The sequence below is a fragment of the Nuphar pumila genome, chromosome 13, assembly GCF_984573655.1.
Source record: "Nuphar pumila chromosome 13, dmNupPumi1.hap1.1, whole genome shotgun sequence".
NCBI lineage: Eukaryota > Viridiplantae > Streptophyta > Magnoliopsida > Nymphaeales > Nymphaeaceae > Nuphar > Nuphar pumila.
In genome coordinates, this window is record NC_143261.1 from 40,747,113 (window position 1) to 40,769,954 (window position 22,842).

Sequence of the window (22,842 nt, forward strand, 5' to 3'; positions counted from 1 at the left end):
TATTCTGTTAAATTCATTTTGGTCTATGGCACAGTATAGAGCATTCATGGGTTTTGCATTTAAGTTTGCCATTATTCTTTCTTCATCAGTCCATGAAAAGTAGTCTGATGTAGGAGAAGAATATGGACATTCTACAATTTTCCATACAGCAAAATCTACAGACTTAAGAAATATGGTCATTCTACATTTCCAGTAGCCATAGTTAGTGCCATTAAAAAAAGGAGGGCGAGATGAGTGTTGACCTTCAATATCACGAGCATAAGAAGTTGATGCCATTTTTGTGCCGGAAGACTTGTTATGTCGAAACCAGCAGAACCTGCTTTGATACCAAATGAAATTCCACTAGAGGGGGGGTGAATAGTGAAATACGATGCAGATCGCTAAAATAAAAAATAAGGCAATAAGGCACAACACAATAAACACAGGATTTATACTGGTTCGGCCGAGTTACTGACCTACATCCAGTCCCCAAGTAAAACACTTGAGCCTTTCACTATAACATCCGAGTCACCGGATAAATAGTACAACACCTTCTTCCTCAAAGGTCTACTTCTCTCAACAGAGAAGGGAAACACCCTCTTCCTCAGAGGTCTACTTCTCTCAACAGAGAAGGGAAACACCCTCTTCCCAAGAGGTCTACTTCTCTCAACAGAGAAGGGAAACACCCTCTTCCCAAGAGGTCTACTTCTCTCAACAGAGAAGGGAAACACCCTCTTCCCAAGAGGTCTACTTCTCTCAACAGAGAAGAGAAACACCCTCTTTCACAGAGGTCTGCTTCTCTCAACAGAGAAGGGATACAACAGAGATCAGAAAGTTAAAACACTTTCCTATAGAACCTTCAAAATGATATGCAGAGTATGAATGCACGTATGAAGATTCTCAGAATGATCTTTTTCTTTTCTTACACACTCTTGTATTTTTCTGAGAGCTTTTCTTGACTTTTTCTCTTTCTTTTTCTCTTTCTTTTTCTCTTTCTTTTTCTCTTTCTTTTTCTAAGCACTTTTCTCAGAGTGTCAAGCAGGAATTTTTCTCGTTGAAAGCTTGCTTGTATTTTCACACTGTTCTGTTTGTATATATAGTCTTTAGAAAACTAGTCGTTGTCTTTTTGAAATGATTGTTCTTTTGGGATATGAGAAGTCAGGTCATTTCAAAAACAACTTAGTGTGAAAAGATAAGTGTACTATATTGCTTTTTCAAAAAGTCTTCTTTCCATACGAAGCATTTTTGGAGTACACTATTCGTTGGTGTATTTAGAATGAGTTATTCTTTGTATTAGGTCTTTTCTCATAATAAAAGTTCTGTAGTATTTTTGAACGTTGAAGTGTAGTTTTGTCTTTATTCTAATTAATGATTTGAGGTACATAAGTACTTCTTTACTTTAAATGAGTATAAGTACAATGAGTGCTTTGAGATATTTATTTGTACATAGTCATGTCAAGTGTTTTATTTATGTTGTGGTTTTCAAAGTCTTCAGAGAGAATGAGGACTACAAGAAAGTCGACATTCTTTGAGAAGGATATTAACAAGGATTTCTTACAGGAGGTATTTAATGCTTGTACAAAGAGAATGATGACTTCAAGTAAGTCGACATTCTATGGTTTTGTAAAAAGGTAACTAGAGTCTTTTCAAAACATATTATATTTGTATTTTATGTTTATGAGTAAGTCGACATTCTATGGGTTTGTAAAAAAGTAACTAAAGTCTTTTCAACATATATTATATTTGTATTTAATGTTTATGAGTAAGTCAACATTCTATGGGTTTGTAAAAAAGTAACTAAAGTCTTTTCAACATATATTATATTTGTATTTAATGTTTATGAGTAAGTCGACATTCTATGGGTTTGTAAAAAAGTAACTAAAGTCTTTTCAACATATATTATATTTGTATTTAATGTTTATGAGTAAGTCGACATTCTTGAGTGTGGGTTTTATTTATAAATAAATAGTCATTTCTCAAATGCTTTTTGAGGTGGCATTTAATGCTTAAAGAAATAAATGGTCATTTCTTATTTTAATAAAATAATATTTATTTTCTCAAATCGTTAATTCTAAAATGAATGGTTGTGAAGTACACTAAATGCTTGAGTAATACTTATATTACAAATAGTCATTTCTCAAATAAATGCTTGTGTATTATCTTTTCATAATTTGTCTTTTCTTACATAATTGTTTATGTATTATGAACCAAAATTTCTTACGTAAAAATTTGTGTATTATGAACTAATGCATTTTGTCTTTTCTTACATAAATGCTTATGTATTATGAATCAATACATCTTTTCACATTTTGTCTTTTCTTACATAAATGCTTATGTATTATGAACCAAAATTTCTTACGTAAATATTTGTGTATTATGAATTAATTCATTTTGTCTTTTTCTTTTATATTTGAAATCATTAGTTTTATATCTTTTCAAGTTGTCTTTTTCATAAATGCATGTTAGAAGGTACAATTAATGCTTTTGAAATCATGAGCTATTATATCTTGTCAAAATGTCTTTTTCATAAATGCTTGTAGGAAGTACAATGATTTGTTTCAAAAAAAGTGTTTTTGAAATGCTACAATATACATAACGTATCCTTTTATGAAAGCTTAACTTTTTGTAAATAAATGGCTTGTATGATTTCAAAGCATATAGTCTAATATGAAATATGCATGCTTCTGAAGGTTCTGTTACATATGACTCTAAAGAAGAAAAAAGTCTTCATCTTGAAGAAGCCGATCTTCTTGGATAATCTTTATGAATGTATGGCCCATCAAGCTTTTTCTTCAAAGTAGTATGATTGCATCAAATAGTTGCACTTGATCAAGATGTCTTCACTCTTCTTAAGTGAAATAACCTTGCATCAAATACTCATTAAATACATAGCACATCATATCCAGTCATAATATAACATATTCAGTTTCACATATGAAAGCATATCATATTTATCATATCTCATGAAAGCATATCATGTATTTATCATGTATCATATATATGCATCATGAAAGCATATCATATTTATCATGTATCATCAAAACATAGTTTCTCAACATTCTCCCCCTTTTTGATGATGACAATATATGCTCCCCCTGTCACTAAGCCATATATATGATGATGTAATAAAATCCCCAAAAGCCTAAGAGAGCTCTAATTCTGCCAAAAAAGAAAAAAAAAAGAAAAAAAAAAGTGGGCAGAAAGATCATCATGAGAAAAGAATCCCAGGATATCAGACTGCCAAATCTGTCAAGAATCTTCTTTAAAATTTGTGAAATTATATTATCAACATTCCTTTCACCATATCAAGAATACTCTCTTTTCTATTCATATCAAGGAAATTGATAGCCTCCTTGAAAGAAAGTCAATTGCAAGAAATTTGAATTCGAATCTTGATTCTACGAAGTTAAGCCCAGTCGGAAGTAATACTTCAGGTAGAAAAGAGGGAATATTTTCAAAACAATATACATCATTTTAAATTATTTTGAATCAACAATAATTTTTAACATTTTGACAATATTTTCTAGCTATCCTGGCGTGAAGCGAGAGCTTGAGGTTCATCTTTGGCGCATCCTGACATCAGTTGTTATCCCTTTTAAGGACTTGATAACGATAGTTTTCAAGATTCCTTCCCTTCTATTGGTATAATCTGAGCGCATGGGCTCTCAGATTCACACACTTCCCTGTGTCCCCACTGTCCCACCATAGACAGTCCAATTTCGGCTTGAGGTTAAGCCACCAATTATTTTCTCGCAAAAGATCACCAATTTCAAAAGTTATTTAGTCTCAGCAATGAGGCACCCAAAATCAAACCCCTTTTCAAGCTTTAGGGACCCCAATTTCATCCTTTTGCAAAACCCCTATCGGATTCATTGTGCGGAAATCCGAAGGTTCCATCATGGTTTCTTCCATCGAGGATTCCATTCATTTTCCGTCCAATCAGGATAAGGGTACAAACCTGAGCCTCCTTTGATGAGGTATTTCATTTTCCGCCCAATCAGGATAAAGGTACAAACCTGAGCCTCCTTTGATGAGGTATTTCATTTTCCGCCCAATCAGGATAAGGGTACAAACCTGAGCCTTCTTTGATGAGGTATTTCATTTCCCAATCAGTATAAGGGTACAAACCTGAGCCTCCTTTGATGAGGTATTTTATTTCCCGGTCAGGTTAAGGGTCAAACCTGAGCTTCGTTTCTACGCGAGGTATTTCCCGTCCCATCCAGGTTAAGGGCAAAACTTGAATCTCACTTCTTTTGAAGTAAAATTTTCTTCTCTATTCTCCATTTCATATCTACCATTTTCATCAGGGCTAATTTCTTTATACCCAGTCAGATCCTTCTAACTAGGGCATTTTTATAGCCCAAATTTGGTGTGTTTTCTTTGCCACTAAGCTCATCCTCAAGCCGGCTTAGTAGCAAAGAGGGGCATCTGTAAACACCCCAAATTTTCCTCATCCACTTTCAAACAATCCTCCTCGTGCAATGCCAACCCTGTTAGGTCAGTGTAGGAGTCAAACCATGAGTCAGTTTCAAAAAATCAACATTTTACCCATTTTCATTAGGGAAATTATCATTTTACCCCTAGGTCATCCCGAACCCCAGTCAGTCGGAGTCAACTAAGCTCATTGGTCAGTTCAGGACAGTTAGAATATCAATCATCTTAAGCTCATCTGAGCTCACAATGAACATACCATTTTCATTTCTGATCATTCCTGCCAAAATGGGATCATTTCTTCATAAATGAGCTCATTTCTTGCTCAAATCCAAGCCAATTGTCTCCGAGTCAGTCATTCATAGTCAATCATACTCTCCAGAGTCTAACTTGAGCTCACTAGAAGTTCAAGCGCTCCAGTTTCAGTTCAAAACCATTTCCAAGTGTCCAGGATCCCATTTTAGTCCATTTCAGCTCTTTCAGCTAAAATTGAGCTGAGTTCAGCCAATTGAGCTAGTGTTTGAGCCTCAATTTTAGTTCATCTTAGTATTACTGACCTTTGTTTCAGCTCAAACCCAGTTCAGGTTCATAATTCACTTCATTCTAGTGATCATTCCGTACCATTTCTCTAAAAATGACAGCTTTTCTTGAAAATTCAGTCGGAAAGGTCAGTTGAGTCAGTGCTTGGTCAGTTCATTTGAGTTCTGAAACTCTAAAACCCAGCTCAATCTAGCTCATCTCAGTTCAATCCAGCTCGAATCTCAATTTTCAGTGTCACTCTGGCCCAGTAGAGTCCCGAAAACCATTTCTTGAGCTATTTTGCAAATTTTATCAATTTTAATGCACTTTAAACTGATACAAGTGTCAATCGGGGTCTGACATCCAAAATTCTTTATTCAAGGTTAGCATTTTGCATAGCATTTCATGTCATTTCTCATCATTTTATATCATTTCTCAGCATTTTATAACATTTCATTTCATTTTCGAAGTCCAGAACTCCAGTTTTATAAATTTCAATCCAGATCGAGTTTTAAAAGCTTTTAGAAATCAATTTCAAATCCTGGGTTTCCAAAATTGACATTTTTACCCCCAGGAGTCTAAATTTGGAAATATTTTCTCAAGAAAAATAATCTGGATTTATTTCAAACTCAAAATTTTGAATTCTACACTGGATTTGCTTCGCAACGGGGTATTGAACTTCAAAATCCGAGCTCGTTACAAAAACTGCTAAAAATAGCTCGTTTTGTTTGAAAATAGAGTTGGAAGCATTTTCTCAAGAAAAACAATCTGGATTTATTTCAAAATTATATTTTTAAATTCTACATTGGATTTGCTTCGCAACGGGGTATTGAACTTCAAAATCCGAGCTCGTTTAAAAAATTGCCAAAAATAGCTCGTTTCGTCTATTTTTTTTTTTTTGAAAAGACTATTTTACTCCTCTAATCGTCAAAATGAATTTCAAAATAGGGATTTGGACCCGCTCTGAGATGGCCCATTCATTTACATTTCTACTTTTTAAAAAAAATGTTTCTTTTTATTTGTTTGTTTTTGTTTTTATTGATTTTTATTTTTTTATTTTATTTTATTTTAGAGAGGAGGTGGGACCCACATGGTGGTCACCCAAACCTCCAGCCCCACTTTCCATTTTTTTTCTCATTTTTTTCTTTCCCTTTTCCTTTTTCCCTCCTTTTCTTTCTTTCCTTTCTTTTTCCCTTTTCTTTCTTTTTTTTCTTCCCTTCCTTCTTTCCTTCTTCCCTTTCTTCCTTCCTTCCTTTCCCTCTTGCCCATCTATTCACGTACAGCCATAGAGGGATGGCTCATTGCATACTAAAAAAAAACTTAGGTTTTGATTATGTCAAAACCTAAGTTCAAGACAAATGAAAAAAAAAGGCTACGGCTGCCATCTTCTACATCTCTCTCTCTCTCTCTCCCCTTGGCTGCAACTCCCAGCCATTGAAGCCACCTCCAGAGCTCCTCCATTCATCCATCAGCACAACCAGCACCTCCAATCCAGCCAGCTGCAGCCTCCACGCCCAGCCGGTTCAAGCCACCAGCGGCATCTCTTTGAAGCCTCCAAGTAGCAGATCTCCAGCCTCTGTTACACTCCACCAAGGGTTCAGTCCACCACACGGCTACAGCCACTTCCTCCAAGGCAATAGCAAGAAGCGTCAACCCTCCAACAGGTTCCCTAGTCATCTTGCTCCAACACCCTAAAGAGGGCATCCAACAGTTCCAGCCCTCTTCGTGGGTGTCACAACCACCACAACCCCGTCACTCCAAGAGTCCAGCCTTCACCCATTGGCAGCCCCATTAACCATAGCTACCATCTTCAGCTGATCCAAGGAGGAACCCAAGGTGAGTCAATAGTTTCTATCGTCTCACCGATTTCTCTTGTTATTATTATTATTATTTTTTTGTGTGTCATCTATTTATTAAAATGCCATGGATATTCTCTGTAGAAGGATGATTCTAAATGTGAAAGCCAGTTTAAAACTGGATCCCTTGTGCTATTTTGTTTTCTTTAATGAATCTCTCATGATTAAGGCTAAGCAGGAGAGGTGGTCCATCCGATGCATGGATCGGACCCCCTCCATCAATAGCCTACATCAAATCGGCTTCATATCTCCTTGTTTTTTTTTTTTTTTCAAGCATTACTTTCGTATAAATTGAGTATTTTAGGCATTTTATTTGATTAATTTCACTGTTTTATAGGTAGTTTAGTTAGCTTTATTAAGGTTTGCTTAGAAATCCATAGGCTTTAGTTTGTATATGAAGTCCAGTCATCATTTCATGGATATATTTTGGTTCAAAAATCCGAAAAAAAATTGTGATAACTTAAGTTGTATGTCCTTGCTTTTGTGACAAAAATTTGATTCGATCCAAGTTTTGGAACTCACATAAACCGATCAAACTCGACATCGGGTTTTCTGTCCTTTTTGAACTTTCAGTTTGCACTTTAGCAGACAAGAACCTCCGGTATCACCCTCGTGGGAGATCCGGATCATCCTTTAAAAACTCACAGTGGATTCATAATTGAATCTTCTAATGATCTGGAAAGTTTTAGATTTTTCCAATTAGTTTTGACCTCTGTAAAAAATCAGATTTCCCAGCCTATTGGGAAAATGCCGATTTTCCTTCATCAGGGTATAGACAGACCTTAATGCACCGATTCCACCCAATCTATAGCTTTTACGCAAAAACGTTCAACATGAAAGTTGTTCTTCACATGATTTCCTATCATTTCCCAAAATTGAGGAATTTTTGGATTTGTTTCAGTATTTTTCCCAGATTTTATCTTTCTGTCTAACAGATTCCAATGTCCAGAAATTCCAGAGATTTAAGTCTCTGATAACAGCGTGCCCTGTTCCAAACTGTAACCCGAATCCCAGTTATGTAAAAAACAAAATTTTCCTCTATTTTTCAGGGATATTTTCCGACAACTTCATCCATTTTTCCATCTGTTTACAATTTTTCCCACATTTTCTACCGAAACCTATCTGTTTCCCCTAAATCCTAGAGTCGCCGGATTCCGATCCGACTTGCCGGAGTGGCACAGCTCCGACAATAGGTTAAAACTAAAAAGTGTAAAATAACAAAATCCTTGCCTTACTGTCCTCTGTCACCCCATAAAATTTGAGAAATGTTTATAGAAGTTTGATATCTGAAATCCCCTTTAGAATCAACATTTTAGGCAAAAATCACAAAATTTAGGGTTTTTATTTGAATTTCTATATTTAAAAATACAAAAAAAAATATTTTCGATCTCCATTATGTTTTTAGGATTCTTTAAAGTGTCCACGACAAATTTGGATTAATTCCAAGTTCATTTGCTCCATGTGTTAGTTTATCTTTAAGTTCAGAAGCGAAAATCAGGTTAAATTTGATATTTTATGATATTTTCATCATTTTAAGGTTTTTATAATGTACATGAGCATATAGAATTATATTAGGGTTAATTTCAATGTCATTTGCATTTTACTTTTTTCATTTTTGCAAAATTTATTTCAGAAAACCCTGGTTTCAAGGCCATAGTCTTGTTATCGGGGGTATTTTGGTCATTTTGACCTAAATTTCGAAATTTCAATTTTTAATTCTCCAAAATTTCATGCATATCATCATATTTTATCATATTATGTTTGATTTATTTCATTTGATTTTCAAAATTCCAAAATTTACAAAAATTCTTTCAGAAAACCTTGATTTCAAGGTCATCAGGGGCACTTTGGTCATTTTGACCCCAATTTCGAATTTTCAAGTTTATTTTTAAAATTTATTCATTATTTCTCATGTTTATATCAAATGGGGTATGATTTTGGGTTTTTATCTGAATAATATCCGATAATTTTCCATATTTTCGGATAAATTCAGAAAAACCTACATTTTTGTGCTAACCTTGTTTTCTAGTTTTGCAGGAACATTCAAGAAGAAGATTTAGATTTTATTTCTTTTATTTCAATTCAATGTAAAAATCAATGTAATATTTGGAATAAGAGTTACTTTTTTGCTTAGAATAGGGCTGCATTGCATATAGTTTAATTTCTGTAAATTTCGATATTTGATGTATCATTCATGCATTTATTTCAAATTCACTATGGTTGACACGAATGGCACATGCACAAGCTCTTATGGAGTTTATAAACTCAGTGGGATTCGTATTTATGGCCATAGTCAGAATACGAAGAAAACCAAGATTTATGATCTTCGTATTAGCCATATTCAGCCTACACTCTTAGGCTAACATAAAAAATGCACTACATTTTTCAAAACTTGAAAAGGATTTCCTAATTCCTCAATTGAAATTCTCTTTTAAATTCATATCATTCAAATTGCATTATTTTCAAATTCATTTTCCAGTTCCAATTTCAGATAAATCAGTTTTCCCAAAAATTTTCAAGTTTCTCAGGATTAGATTTTCTCAGAATTCCAAATTTTCAAATGAGATTTCAAGGCATTACCCAAGTTCAAATCAAGATTTTCCAATGTTAACATTCTCAAATTTCAAAAATCCCAAGTTTTTAGAAATTGATTTTCTCAGAGTTCTCATTTTCCTGAGAATCCATTTTCCATTTCAAAAGTCATTTTCCAATGAATTTCTTGATTTTCTCAAAATTCTCAAATCCATTTTCTCATAAAAGCAATTCCAATTTTCCAATCTCAAAACCAATTTTCTCAGATTTTCAAGTTTTCCTGAGAAATCACTTTCCAATGCAAATTTGTGATTTCCAATGAAATTCAATGATTTTCCCATAAACTCCAATTTCAAGCACTTTTCCAATCATTTTCCAAATGCATTTCAATTTTCCAAAGCAAACATCATTCTTTCAAAACTTGCATTATTTTCTAAATTTCATAGCACAAGCCTGATTCTTTGTGCATTCTAGGAAAAATAGAGCATAATTTAGATATTTGAGTCAAGTTAAAGCACGTAATTGATCCTTGGTTCAATTACCCCCGGTAAAGGCGTCAGGAACGGTTGAACCTCGTACCGACAGGCGGATCCCATCCACAGAATTTTCCCGCAAATTTTCAAAATGGAGGCGAGTTAATTTTCAAAACCATTTTCAAAACTTTGGTTGAGTTTGACTCACGAAATTCATTTCTCTCTCGCAAGGGAGGGGAAAAATTTTGCGATGATAACAATCCCTTAACCTGAAAGGGTTAAAAGAATAGAATTTGGGGGAATTCAATAAGAAGAAATTGATAGAAATCTACAAAAATAAAGAGAGATTGATAAAAATTGTTTTGCAAAAAGAATTCTCATAGGTAGCAATATTGCTCCTATGAGGGGTCTCAGGATTATCCCTTATCCTGAATGGGAAAACAAATAAAGGATTACCTCATTGAAAAGAGGCATCAGGTTTATCGTTTAATCTGAAAGGGTTTAACGATTGATAAAATTTAATAAAATTGACAAAACTTGACAAAAAATGATAAAATGGATAATAAATTGATGAAAATTTGATTAAATTGGAAAATAAAATGAATACAATTAATAAAAATAACAAGATTAACTGAAAAATTGATAAGATTTTTAGAAAAAGAGTTTGTCTGAGCATGCCTGCACACGATGAAGAAAAACAAGTATAGATCAAAATAAAATGCCCCAGTATCATGGAGAAGAATGTGAGAATTTGACAAAAGATTATTGCTTTATTGCAAGAGGCGTTTTGAAGAGTACAAAAGGCTAGGATGAACAAATCAAGTGTAAAATCTATTCAAATGCAGAGCATTGATAGGATCTGGCAGTTCCACCCAATCTGCGTTGATCAGACGATAGGAATTGCGAGGTAGCACTTCCTTAACCACATAGGGGCCTTCCTAATTGGGTGATCACTTGCCCCGTAGCCGATGCTTGAGATGAGCTATCGATCTGAGCACAAGATCATTAACTCGAAACCTTCTCTTAATAACTGACTTGGCGTAGTGCCTAGCTATCCTCTGACGATAAGTTTGAGCATGCTCTGCTGCCTTGAGTCTTTTCTCATCTAGCAGATCTAGTTGTACCAACCTCTGTTGCTAATACTGATCAAGCGGGAGTTCAACGAGCGACGCAAACTTGAGTGCGGGCTTCTGAACGTGGAGAGGTAACACCACCTCGGTCCCATAGACGAGCTCTGAGGGAGTAGCATTGGTTGGAGTCCGAATGGTGGTTCGGTATGCCCAAAGTGCATCGTGCATCTTCTCGTGCCAATCCCATCCTGTCTCCACAGTTATTTCCAGAATGCGAATCAAAATTTTGTTGGTGGCCTCTGCCTGACCATTCCCTTGAGGATAATAAGGAGCTGAGAAGTGATGATGAATCCTAAACTTCGAGCAGAAGGTCTTCATCCTCTCATTCTTGAAGTGACTGCCGTTATCTGACATAATATCATGTGGCACACCGAAACGACAGAGAAGGTTCTTGTGAATGAATGAAACCACGTGTCGGCCCTCCACTATTCGCAGAGTTACAACTTCGACCCATTTGGTGAGGTATTCTTTAGCTGCGAGGAAGTATCTGTGGCCATTAGACGCAGAAGGAGTTATTGGACCCACCACGTCGAAGGCCCACATTGAAAAAGGCCAAGGAGAAACCACAGACTGCAAGTATGCGACTGGCACATGAATGAAAGGTGCGTGCATTTGGCATTTTACGCACTTCCTCACAAATCGATGGCAATCTTGCTGCTGTGCCTCTTGGACAACTTTCATGGCTTCATCCTTATCTAAGCATCTGGCATACTCAGAACTGAACCCACGACAGTAAAGAGTATTGGCAAGGATGAAATAACGGGCCGACATGAGTTGGATCACACGTTGCTCCTTTCTTGGCATTTCCGATGGAAATTCACCAGTCTCAATAAAGTTTTTGATGTCTGGGTATCAAGGCTTCTCTTTCTGGATGGCTTGGTATACTTGCTCAGCTGAAATGAAAGCAGGTTGCTCAATTCTGCCAATCTCGAAGGAACGACAAGATTCACTGTCCTTGAATGACAAAATAGAGCCAAGACAAGCCAAACCATCGGCTATATGGTTGTATTCCTTTTTGACATGATTGAGCTGAAATTCTTCAAAGTTGTCTATGAGAGGTAAGACAATCCTCTGATATGGAATCAATTTTGAATCCTTGACTTGCCATTCTGCATTAACTTGACTGACAACAAGCAATGAGTCGCCAAAGGCATGTACTCTCTTGACATTGAAGTCTTGCAGAATCTTGAGGCCTTGTAATAGAGCTTCGTACTCGGCCATGTTGTGAGTACATTGAAAGCTGAGTTTGAGAGAATAAGAGATCATCTCCTTTTTGGGAGTGATTAACAAGATCCCAATTCCTATACCAGACATATTTCTGGCTCCATCAAAGAAAAGGGTCCAAACTGGGGACTCCTGAATACTGCAGATGCGATCATCGGGAAAATCGTCTTCCGCCTTGATCTCTTCTGTCAACGGGAAATCTGCCAACTGATCTGCGATAGACTAGCCTTTGACTGACTTCTGAGATACATACTCCAAGTCGTACTGCATCAGGAGGACTTGCCATTTTGTAATCCGTCCAGTAAGGAAAGGCTGCAAAAGGATATACTTGAAAGGATTGAGTCTCGACAAGATTTTAATTTCTGACGCCAAGAGATAATGTCTCAGCTTTTGACACATTCATACCAAGGCTAGACATGTCTTTTCCATCTGAGAATATCTCTTCTCATAATCGATGAAGGTCTTGCTTATGTAGTAGATGGCGTGCTCTATCCGGCTGCCTTCCTCATACTGTGCAAGAAATCCGCCACAAGCATTCTGGTTGACAGAAATGTATAAGAGAAATGGCTTTCCCAGTTCTGGTTGCTTCAGAACCGGTGGATTGAGGAGATACTGCTTGATGCGCTCAAATGAGAGTTGACATTTTGGTCCTCACTCGAATTTCACTTCTTTTTTCAACAAGTGATTGAAGGGCTCATATCTCATGGCCAAGTTGGAGATGAAGCGCTGAATCGACTGAATGCGCCCTTGAAGGCTTCACAGTTCTTTTAAATTGGTGGGAGGTGGCATAACAATGATTGTCTTTGCCTTAGCAGGATCTACTTCTATGCCTTTCTTGTTGATCATAAATCCAAGCAACTTGCCTGACTCTACCCCGAAGACGGACTTCTATGGATTGAGTCTCAACTTATACAGAATAAGTCTTTCAAAGACTTGGCCGAGAGCATTAAGATGATCCTCCTCTTCTCTTGATTTGACCAGGATGTCATCTACATAAGCATCCATGTTCTTGTGCATCTCGTCATGGAAAATGATGGCCATCGCTCTCTGATAGGTTGCCCCAGCATTTTTGAGCCCAAATGGCATGACTGTATAGCAAAAAGTACCCAAAGGCGTGGTGAAAGCAGTTTTGGATTGGTCACGAGTGGCCAATTTGATCTGATTGTAGCCTGAGTATCCATCCATAAAGGAAAACATGGCGTGGCCCACTGTGTTATTGATCAAAAGATCGATGTTAGGGAGTGGATAGTCATCCTTCGGGGTAGCCTTGTTGAGATCCCTGAATTCGATGTAAATCCAGACTTTGCCATTCTTTTTGGGAACTGCTACGATGTTCGCCAACCAATCTAGACAGTCAATAGTCCGGATGAATCCTGCCTTTAGCAACTCCTTAAGTCCTTCTTTAACTTGTGGTGCGACGCGGGGATCCATTTTTCTGAGTTTCTGCTTGATCAGCTTGACATCAGGCTTTAGTACGAGACGATGCTCGACCAGTTTGGGATCTAAGCCTAGCATATCCTCATAAGTCCAAGCAAAGACTTCCTGATGTTGTTTGAGAAAATGAATGAGCATTTCCTTCTCATCTGAACTTAAGCTGGAACCAATTTTGAGGGTTTTCGGATCACCTTCTGAACCAATAGTGACGGTTCATCCTGCTTCTGAATATTGGCGATTCTTGAATCGCTGAGTCAAACTCTGCTAATTCTTCGATCTGCTCTGTTACCTTGCTGACCTATGCCCCTGCCTTTGCCTTGCAGATTCTGGCCGGCTTGGATTTATTTTGAGACAAATTGGAATTGATAACGAGCCTTTTGAGCAATTTAGGAGCCATGATTCTGGCAATCTGTGATCATCGCAAAATTTTTCCTCTCGTTCCTTTTTTCCTTTCTCTTCATCTTTCTAGCCTATATTCCCTTTTTTGAAGGAGAATAAAAGACAAAAAAGAAGAGAGAATGAGAAAAGGAAGAAGAGAAGAGAGAGAAACTCTTTTGCGAAGGTCTCACTTGACCTTAATTTTGAAAATATTTAGAAAAATTACTCGCCTCCGTTTTTTAAATATTTGCGGGAAAATTGAGAGACGGGATTCACTCGTCGGTACGAGGTTCGACCGTTCCTGGTGCCTTTACCAGGGGTAATCGAACCAAGGGTCAAATTTATGCCTTTTGCTTTGCCTTAATATTGTCTAAGAATTTATTCTAAGTCTAAATGCACAAAGAATCATGCTTGTGCAATGCAAGGATGTATGCTCTTTTGAAAAGAATGATTTTGGAAATCTGAGATTTTCCAAGTGAAACTGTGATGATGAAATGAAGAAATGTTTACTGAATAGTTGAATCTAACTTAGAACTTGAGATAGATCAGAAAAATATATTTTGAAGTTCTAAGTCTTTGAAATAATCAGAGTTTGGGAAGATAAATCTGGACTTTGAAAAGAATGATTTGAAGCTGAGATAAAAGGAAAGGAAATAAAGTTTCAAAGTCAAAAATGGGTTTTGAATTTTGAACCTGGATTTAGGAGAGGAAATAAAATCGAATTCTGGATTCGAAGTTTTGAAATAAGAAATCCAAGTTGAGTTTGAAGAATAGAATTGGGTTTAAGAGATCCAGATGGGATATGAGAAATGGAATTTGGTTTTTGGAATTTAGAAATCAAGATAGACTTGGATTTGAAATCTGGCATCCTAAATGGATTTGGATCTGAAGTCAGAGATCCAAGATGGAGTTGGATCCGAAATCTGAAATGGAATTTGGATCTGAAGTCTGAGATCCAAAAATGAGAATTTGATCTGGAATCCTAACTGGAATTGGATCCGAAGTCTGGGATCCAAAATGAAGTTGAATTCTAGGACCCTAATTAGAACTAGATCCGAAGTTTGAGATCCGAAATGAAGTTGAGTTCCAAAATCTGGAATCCTAAATGGAATTTGGATCTGAAGTCTGAGATCCAAAAGTGGAGATTGCATTTGAAAATCTGGATCTAAGTTGGGATTGGGTTCTAACTTTGAATTTGGATTTTGAAAGTCCAAATGGGACTTTTGAAGATGGGTCTGGGTTTTGAAAACCCAGATTGAATTTAAAACTTAGGAAAAATTGATTTTTTGAGATTTCAGAATCAATCTCAAACTTCGTTTTTGAATTTGAAGATAAGGAAACAAACTTGATTTGGAATATGAATCAGAATTTTTCAAAGTTAAATTTGAATTTTGAAATTTATTTTAAGATATTGATTTGAATTTGAATCTTGAAAATGAATTTGGAATTTCAAAGTTGATTGGAACTTTGAAATTTGGATTTGAATTGGAAATTTGAAGTTTGAATACAAAATGATTTTGAAATTTCAAAGTTAAATTAGACTTTGAAATTGAATCTTGAAATGAGATAGAATTGAATTTGAATCGATAAATAAGCATTGATTTGAGAAATGAAGAAAATACTCAAAATCACTTGGAGTTTTGAAAGGGAATTTTGAAAATATGATGCAATTCTATCCTAAATGATTAATGAAAAAGAATGTGAAATTGGATTTGAAAATCTTATTTCATTCTTTAAGTGAATTGAAAATAAGATTGAAAATATGATACATCCCTGACTATGGTCATTGAATGTATGTTATCATCGCAAAATTTTTACTTTTGCAAATCAAACTGACCTTTGAAAAAGTTTTTGAAAATAACTCGCCTCCGTTTTAAAATGCGGAAAAATTACGAAGAATGGGACTCGCCTGTCGATACGAGGTTCAACCGTTCCTGCCACCTTTAACAGGGGTAATTGAACCAAGGATCAATCTTATGCTCTACTCTATTCAACTTGTCTAAATCATATTCTAATTTCTAAATGCACATAGAATCAGGCATGTGCTATGAATTTTCAGAAAATGCACATTTGAAAACATGATGTTTGCTTTGAATGATTGAAATATTTAGAAAATGTAAATCTTGGAAATGATATCACATGAGAAATCATGAATTAGGACTTGAAAGATATTTCTGAGGAAAGCAAAAATCGATTTCTGGGGAAATCTTGAGATTTTATGAAAATCAATTCTGAGAAAACTTGGTTTTTCTGAATTCCAACTTTGAACTTGAAAATATAATTTTAAATTTTGAACTTGAGAAACACTTGAAATATACTTTGAGATTTTCATATTCTGAGAAAATCGATTTCTCCATATGACTTAGAAAATTTTGAGAAAATGAAATTCTTTGAATTCAAACTTTGAAATTGAAATTCTAACTTAGGGAATTTGAATTCGGAATTTGGGAAATACTTGAAATATCCTTTGAAATTCAATGCTTTTGGGAAAATCGATTTTGCTATAAGACTTAGGGGATTTTGAAAAAATGAACTTCTTTGAATTGAGATTGGAATTGGCAAATGCATGAAATGAATGAATATGGATTTGAGGAATTGAGAAATATTTTTTGTATTTTTGAGAAATGCAGTGCATTTTGAAGTTAGCCTAAGAGTGTAGGCTGAATGTGGCTAATGTGAAGATCATAAATCTAAGTATCATTCATATTCTAACTATGGCCATAAATACAAATTCCACCAAGTTTATAAACTTCATAGAAGCTAGTGCATGTGCCATTCGTGTAGACCATGGTGAGTTTGAATATGCATGAATCATCATCCATCACACATTAACATTATTTAAAAAAATAAACTATATGCAATGCAACCTAAGCTAAGCAGGAAATGTAAATTCTTATTCCAAAGTTTAATTACAAATTACATCACTATTGAAATTTAAATACATGAAAAATAAAGTCTTCAATGTACCTGCAAAACTAGAAAACTTGGTTAATGAATATATGTTGGCTTTTCTAGATTTATCCAACAATATGAGGAAATTGTTGGATTTTGCTAGATATAAGCCTTTTCCTTGATTCCCTTAAATCAAAATGATAAAATATGAAGAAATAATAAAGGTAAAATATGAAATTTCGAAATTGGGGTCAAAATGACCAAAATACCCCTAATAACAAGACTATGGCCTTGAAATTAGGGTTTTTAGAAAGATATTTTGATAAAATGCAAGTTTTGAAATTTGAATGGAATAAACTAAAACCAAATATGCTATGACATGATTAAAAATATGAAATTAGGGTTAGGGATTTCGAAATTTAGGTCAAATGACCAAATTGCCCCCGATAGCAAGACTATGGCCTTGAAATCAGGGTTTTTAGAAATAGATTTTGGTAAAAACTTAGGTTTTATGCACTAAATGAAATCAAATGAGCACAAAATTAAACCTAAAGCATCCTAATATGATTATGAACATGATTAAATCCTAAAAATATATGCTCATGCACGAAAATCCAATAATATCACAAAAACTGTGATTTTAGCAGTGTTTTTGGATCTTTCAGGAACCCGGTTTTGCAATTTGCTTAATTCAGCCATCAAATGGATTCCAAAATCCATAAAAATTGGTACCTGCACTTGTTATAACCCTAATGTCGAATTGGAATTATAAAAATAATTTTTTGACATTAAATTAATCCGAAAATTGCATTAAACCCTAAAAATATGCTATTTTTGACCTAATTCACCAACCAGTCTCAGTCCAAGACCTGAATCAGGAGTCAAATCTCCATGGAAATTTATGAAATTTTACAGAGACTAACTAAGAAGAAAAACAGAGATTTCCCAATTTACAGATCAGAAAAAGCATCTCCGGTTAGGGAGAAACCCTTCCGGCAATCTGAGCTAACATATTTCACTCTTAACAGGGATTAAAACAGCTATTCCAGATTGAAAATACAGACATAAATAACAATCCTACACAAAAATCTCTGAAATTTTAGTGGTAAATAGTAGACAGAAAAATAACAATACTCACTTTTTACAGATCAGGAATCGGATCTGTGGTTTGGGATTTATGACTAACACAAGTCTGATTAGAGTTTTGGTAAACCCTAACGAGTTTTAAATTTAAAAACAGATTCTCTAAATAGGGAAAAATACTAAACAGTGATACAAAAATCCGAAAATTTTACAGAAGACAGATCTACTCAATGTGAATCCATAGCACTTTACATATCTAAAATCGGATATGAGATGAGAGAAATATCATAACAGCAAGTTACCTTCTTGATTTTAACCACGATTTTAAAGCTTTAAAAACCCGATTTGATGTCTGATTTTTTTGACAGAGTTCCCGAGATCCAAAACCTCTGATTTTTCTACAGTAACTCAATAACTCATGCATGCATCACATATAAAAAAATCATAAATAAACAATGAGTTCTTCAATCCGAACTAACATCATCTTTATTGTTCTAAACCTAAAACACATAGAAATTTAAGAAACTTGACAAACCATGCATTAACTAATGTAAATCAATAAAATAAACCATAAAACAGTAAATAAAAATTATTTTTATGCTGTAAAACGTAAAATAAACATGAATAAACCATTAAAATAAAATAAAAACAGGGAATCAATGGCTGGAATTTGATATCACCTTTAAAACATAGATTTAACCCATTAAAAAGGGTAAATCATATATTTTATTGGTTAATAATGCAAAGAATCATGTTAAAATCAATTCTAATGGATTAAAATCTCTGTAAATCATCCAAAACAGGGTTAGATCACCTTCTTGGATTGTTCTTTCTGATTCGTGATGGTTCTTGAGGTTAAATCCATGGTTTAATCCATGAAGATGATGGAGCCAATGGCTAAAATTGATTTAAAACATGAAAAAGTATTAAATAAAACTAAAAAATATTAAAAATATTACCTTGGTGCTTGCAGCTGCAATAGAGGAAGGTGGAGGTGCTGGAGAGGAGAGAGAGGCCACGAAAATTTGAGAGAAAAGAGCCCTCCTTTTGGCATCCCTTAGGTCCCTTTTTATAGTTTTTCAAAAAGTCACTTAATTAGGGTTAATTAAGAGGTTTTTCATTTTTTAGGACTCTTTCTAATAAATCCACTAAAAGCAACGATTTTTTTGTAGTTTTCTAACCTAGGTGGGACTCTAATTAATCCCTAATTAGCCCCTAACTAAACCTAGAAAACCCCCAAATGTGATGCCACTTGGCATCTTTCACATTTGGGTTTTTAAAACACCTTTAAAAACATTTAAAAACACTAGTTTTAAAAACTAATTTTCAAAATGAGTTTTCAAAATGGTTTTGACTCTTCTAAACCTCTAACACTAACCAAGACATCAACTAACCCTAGTCTAGCCCTGACTTACTCGAATACGGCGCCACCCCGAGTGGGCCCTACTTGAGTTTTTCAAAAAGTGATTTTAAAACTTGAAATTGAAGGAGTTTTCAAAAGATTTTCAAAAGTAAACTTAAAATTAGGATTTTTGAAATGGCATAAGGTCCTAACTGAGTTAGAATTCCTCTGGATATGGTGCCAACTGAGTGGGCTCATATCGAATTTTGAACATTTTTGAAATAAACACTGAAAATGGCTTTGAAAAGGGGTTAAAATTGACATTTGAAATTCAAGATCTTTGAAAATAGGGTCTCAAGCGAACTGGAACTCCGGGTTAGAGTCCTGAACCCTTAGGACTCTGAGATTTTAGATTTTAAAAGCCAAATGAAAGAATTTTCAAAAGATTTTATCAAGAAATGATGAAATAAGTCAGAAAACACAGTCAGGGTTAGACTCTCAACTCGACCGAACTCTAAAATAGAATCCTGAACTAACTGGACTCTGTAAAATGACCTAAATTGAAAACAAACGAAAAAGATTAAAAATGGAAGTAAAACAGACTTAAAAACAGACTCCTGACTGGATTAGGACTCTGAGACAGAGTCCTAATCGTACTGAAACTTTCAAAAATTTGAGAAATTTAATGAATAGAGGAATTCAGAAGCGACACTACCATAATGGGTCTCATCTGTGAATTGAAATCGATTAAAATTTGAATTTGAAATGAATCCAGATTGTTTCCTTGAGAAAATATTTCGAAATATAAAGTCCTGGGGTTGGAAAATGACAGAGTATTGAATAAAAACCCAGATTTTAAAATTGATTTTGAAATAAAGCTTTAAAATTCAAATCTGGATTGAATGTTTTGAAAACAGGAGTGTTGGATCTCGAAAATGAGATGCAATGACATGCAATGCTATGCAATGCTATGCAATGACATGCAATGCTATGCAGAATACATGCAATGACATGCAATGATCTGTAGTGACTTATGAAATGGACAAACACTGGATGAGGGTGAAAATTTGGGGTGTTTACAGATGCCCCTCTTTGCTGCTAAGCCGGTTGAAAGCCGAGCTTAGTGGCAAAGAAAACACACCAAATTTGGACTATAAAAATGGCTCAGTTAGATGAATCTGACTGGGTATGAAAGAATTAGTTCAAATGATGATGATAGATATGAAATAAAGAATAAGGAGAAAATTTTATTTCAAAAAGAAGTGAGATTCAGGTTTTGCCCTTAACCTGGATGGGACAGGAAATACCTCGTATGGAACGAAGCTCAGGCTTAACCCTTAACCTGAAAGGGGACGATACCTCATGGAAAAACGAGGCTCAAGCTTAACCCTCAACCTGAAAGGGGACGATACCTCGTGGAAAAACGAGGCTCAGGCTTAACCCTTAACCTGAAAGGGGACGATACCTCGTGGAAAAACGAGGCTCAGGCTTAACCCTTAACCTGAAAGGGGACGATACCTCGTGGAAAAACGAGGCTCAGGCTTAACCCTTAACCTGAAAGGGGACGATATACGGAGTCCTCGAATGAAGAAACCATGATGGGACCTTCGAATTCTGCACAATAAATCCAAGAGGGGTTTGCAAAAGGAAGAAAGGGGGTTCCCTAAAGCTTGAAAAAGGATTGATCTTGGACGTCTCATTGCTAAGACTGAATGGCTTTTAAGACAGATGACCTTTTGCGGAAAATTCAGGTTTAACCCTTAACCTGAACGGGAACTGTCTATGGTGGGATAGTGGGGAGCACAGGGAAGTGTGCGAATCTGAGAGCCCAGGCACTCAGATCAAAACAAGAAGGGAAGGATCTTGGACAACTCCCATCATCCGATCCTAAAAGGGATAACAACAACGCCTGGATACATCAAAATAAACATCAAGTTCTCACTTCATGTCAGGATAACTTGAAAAGATTGCCAATAAGATAAAAATTGTAGTTAATTCAAGAATGATAAGCACATATATATATGAAAAATATTCCCTCTTTTCTACCTGAAGTATTACCTCCGACTGGGCTTAACTCCGTAGAATCAAGATTCGAATTCAAATTGCTTGCGATTGGCTTTCTTTCAAGGAGGCTATCAATTTCCTTGATATGGACGAGAAAGAAAATATTCTTGATATTGCGAGAGCTATTGGTGAAAGAATATTGATAAAAGGATTTCATAAAATTAAAGAAAATTCTTGATAAATTTGGCAGTCTGATATCCTGGGATTCTTTTCTCATGATGATCTTTCTGCACTCTTTTTTTTTTTTTTAGCAGATTGGAGCTCTCTTGGATTTTTTGGGAATTACATCATCCTTCATTTTGGAGATGTCCTGACTTTTCTCTCTTTTTTTTTTCTTGGGAAGGGTACGTCACAAACTCCTTCATCTCAGAGATGTTCCGATCCTTCTTTTCTCTCAGGGATTATCTTGATAGTTATTGGCTTATTGGTTGAGAATCTCTTGATGATAGCTAGAATCAAATATCTTTTAGGGTTTGTCGGTAGGCTCATCACACTCTCCTTCATCTCGACGGTGATCTGAACTTTCTCTGGAAGGATCCGTCACAAACTCCGTCATCTTGGAGATGATCCAAATCTTCTTTGGCCCCGGGGGTCGACTCGCTTAATTCGCCTTCATCTTGACGACAATTGAGAGATCCCTTTTGCAGATATTTAATTGCAGCTTAGGTGATTGAGGAGATATGGAAATTGAGTGGATTTTTCTGTATCACCCAGGATATTTCGACTGCTTTATTTTTCAAGAATGGTCTTTAAAAATGTGCCATTGACTGCGATCAATATCAATCACTCATGGCTTTGCAACAACATTGAATTCTCTTTGCTGGCCATATCGCAGATTTATTCTTCATCCTTTTGGTTGGCCAATAGAAAGATTTTGAACTTTGAATCCTTTTTCGCGAAAGCATTGCCCTTTCAGAAGTAATACTGGGGGTATTCTGAGGTAATAATTTTGTGCAATAAAGATTTTTGAAGTCAACAAATATTTAACGACAAATTGGCAAAATTTTCTTGAAATCCTTTTGTGAAAGCGAGCATTTGAAGCACAACGCAACACATCCATGACAAAATTCTCTTCTCCTTTCCCCAAAAAAGAAGATTCAGAAATTAGAATTGGTAATTACTCCTCTCTTCCCTGAAGAGGAGGTGTTTGCAAAACGAACTTTCGAAGAGAAATTAAGCTTTCGTCAAAACTTCCTAACATTAGGCTTCTCTTATGGAAAGGGGGCCGGAATTGGTGAGGTTGGTAAATTGGTCATGAAGGAACGAGTTCATCACACTCTCCCAGAAAAGAGGGTCCTTCATGATGAAATGGCCTAGTCTGAAATTATGGGGCCACAAGGAAAGCAAGTCTCCGTCGAGTCTCTCCCTATAAAAATGGTTCCTTGTGTGAAATTTGGAATTTTGTTTTGCAAACGGTTCACAAAGACACGAGTCCCTTCAAGCTCTCCCTGAAAAGGGGCTAAGTGAACGAATTGGATAGCATGCGAAAAGAATGAGCTCCCTCG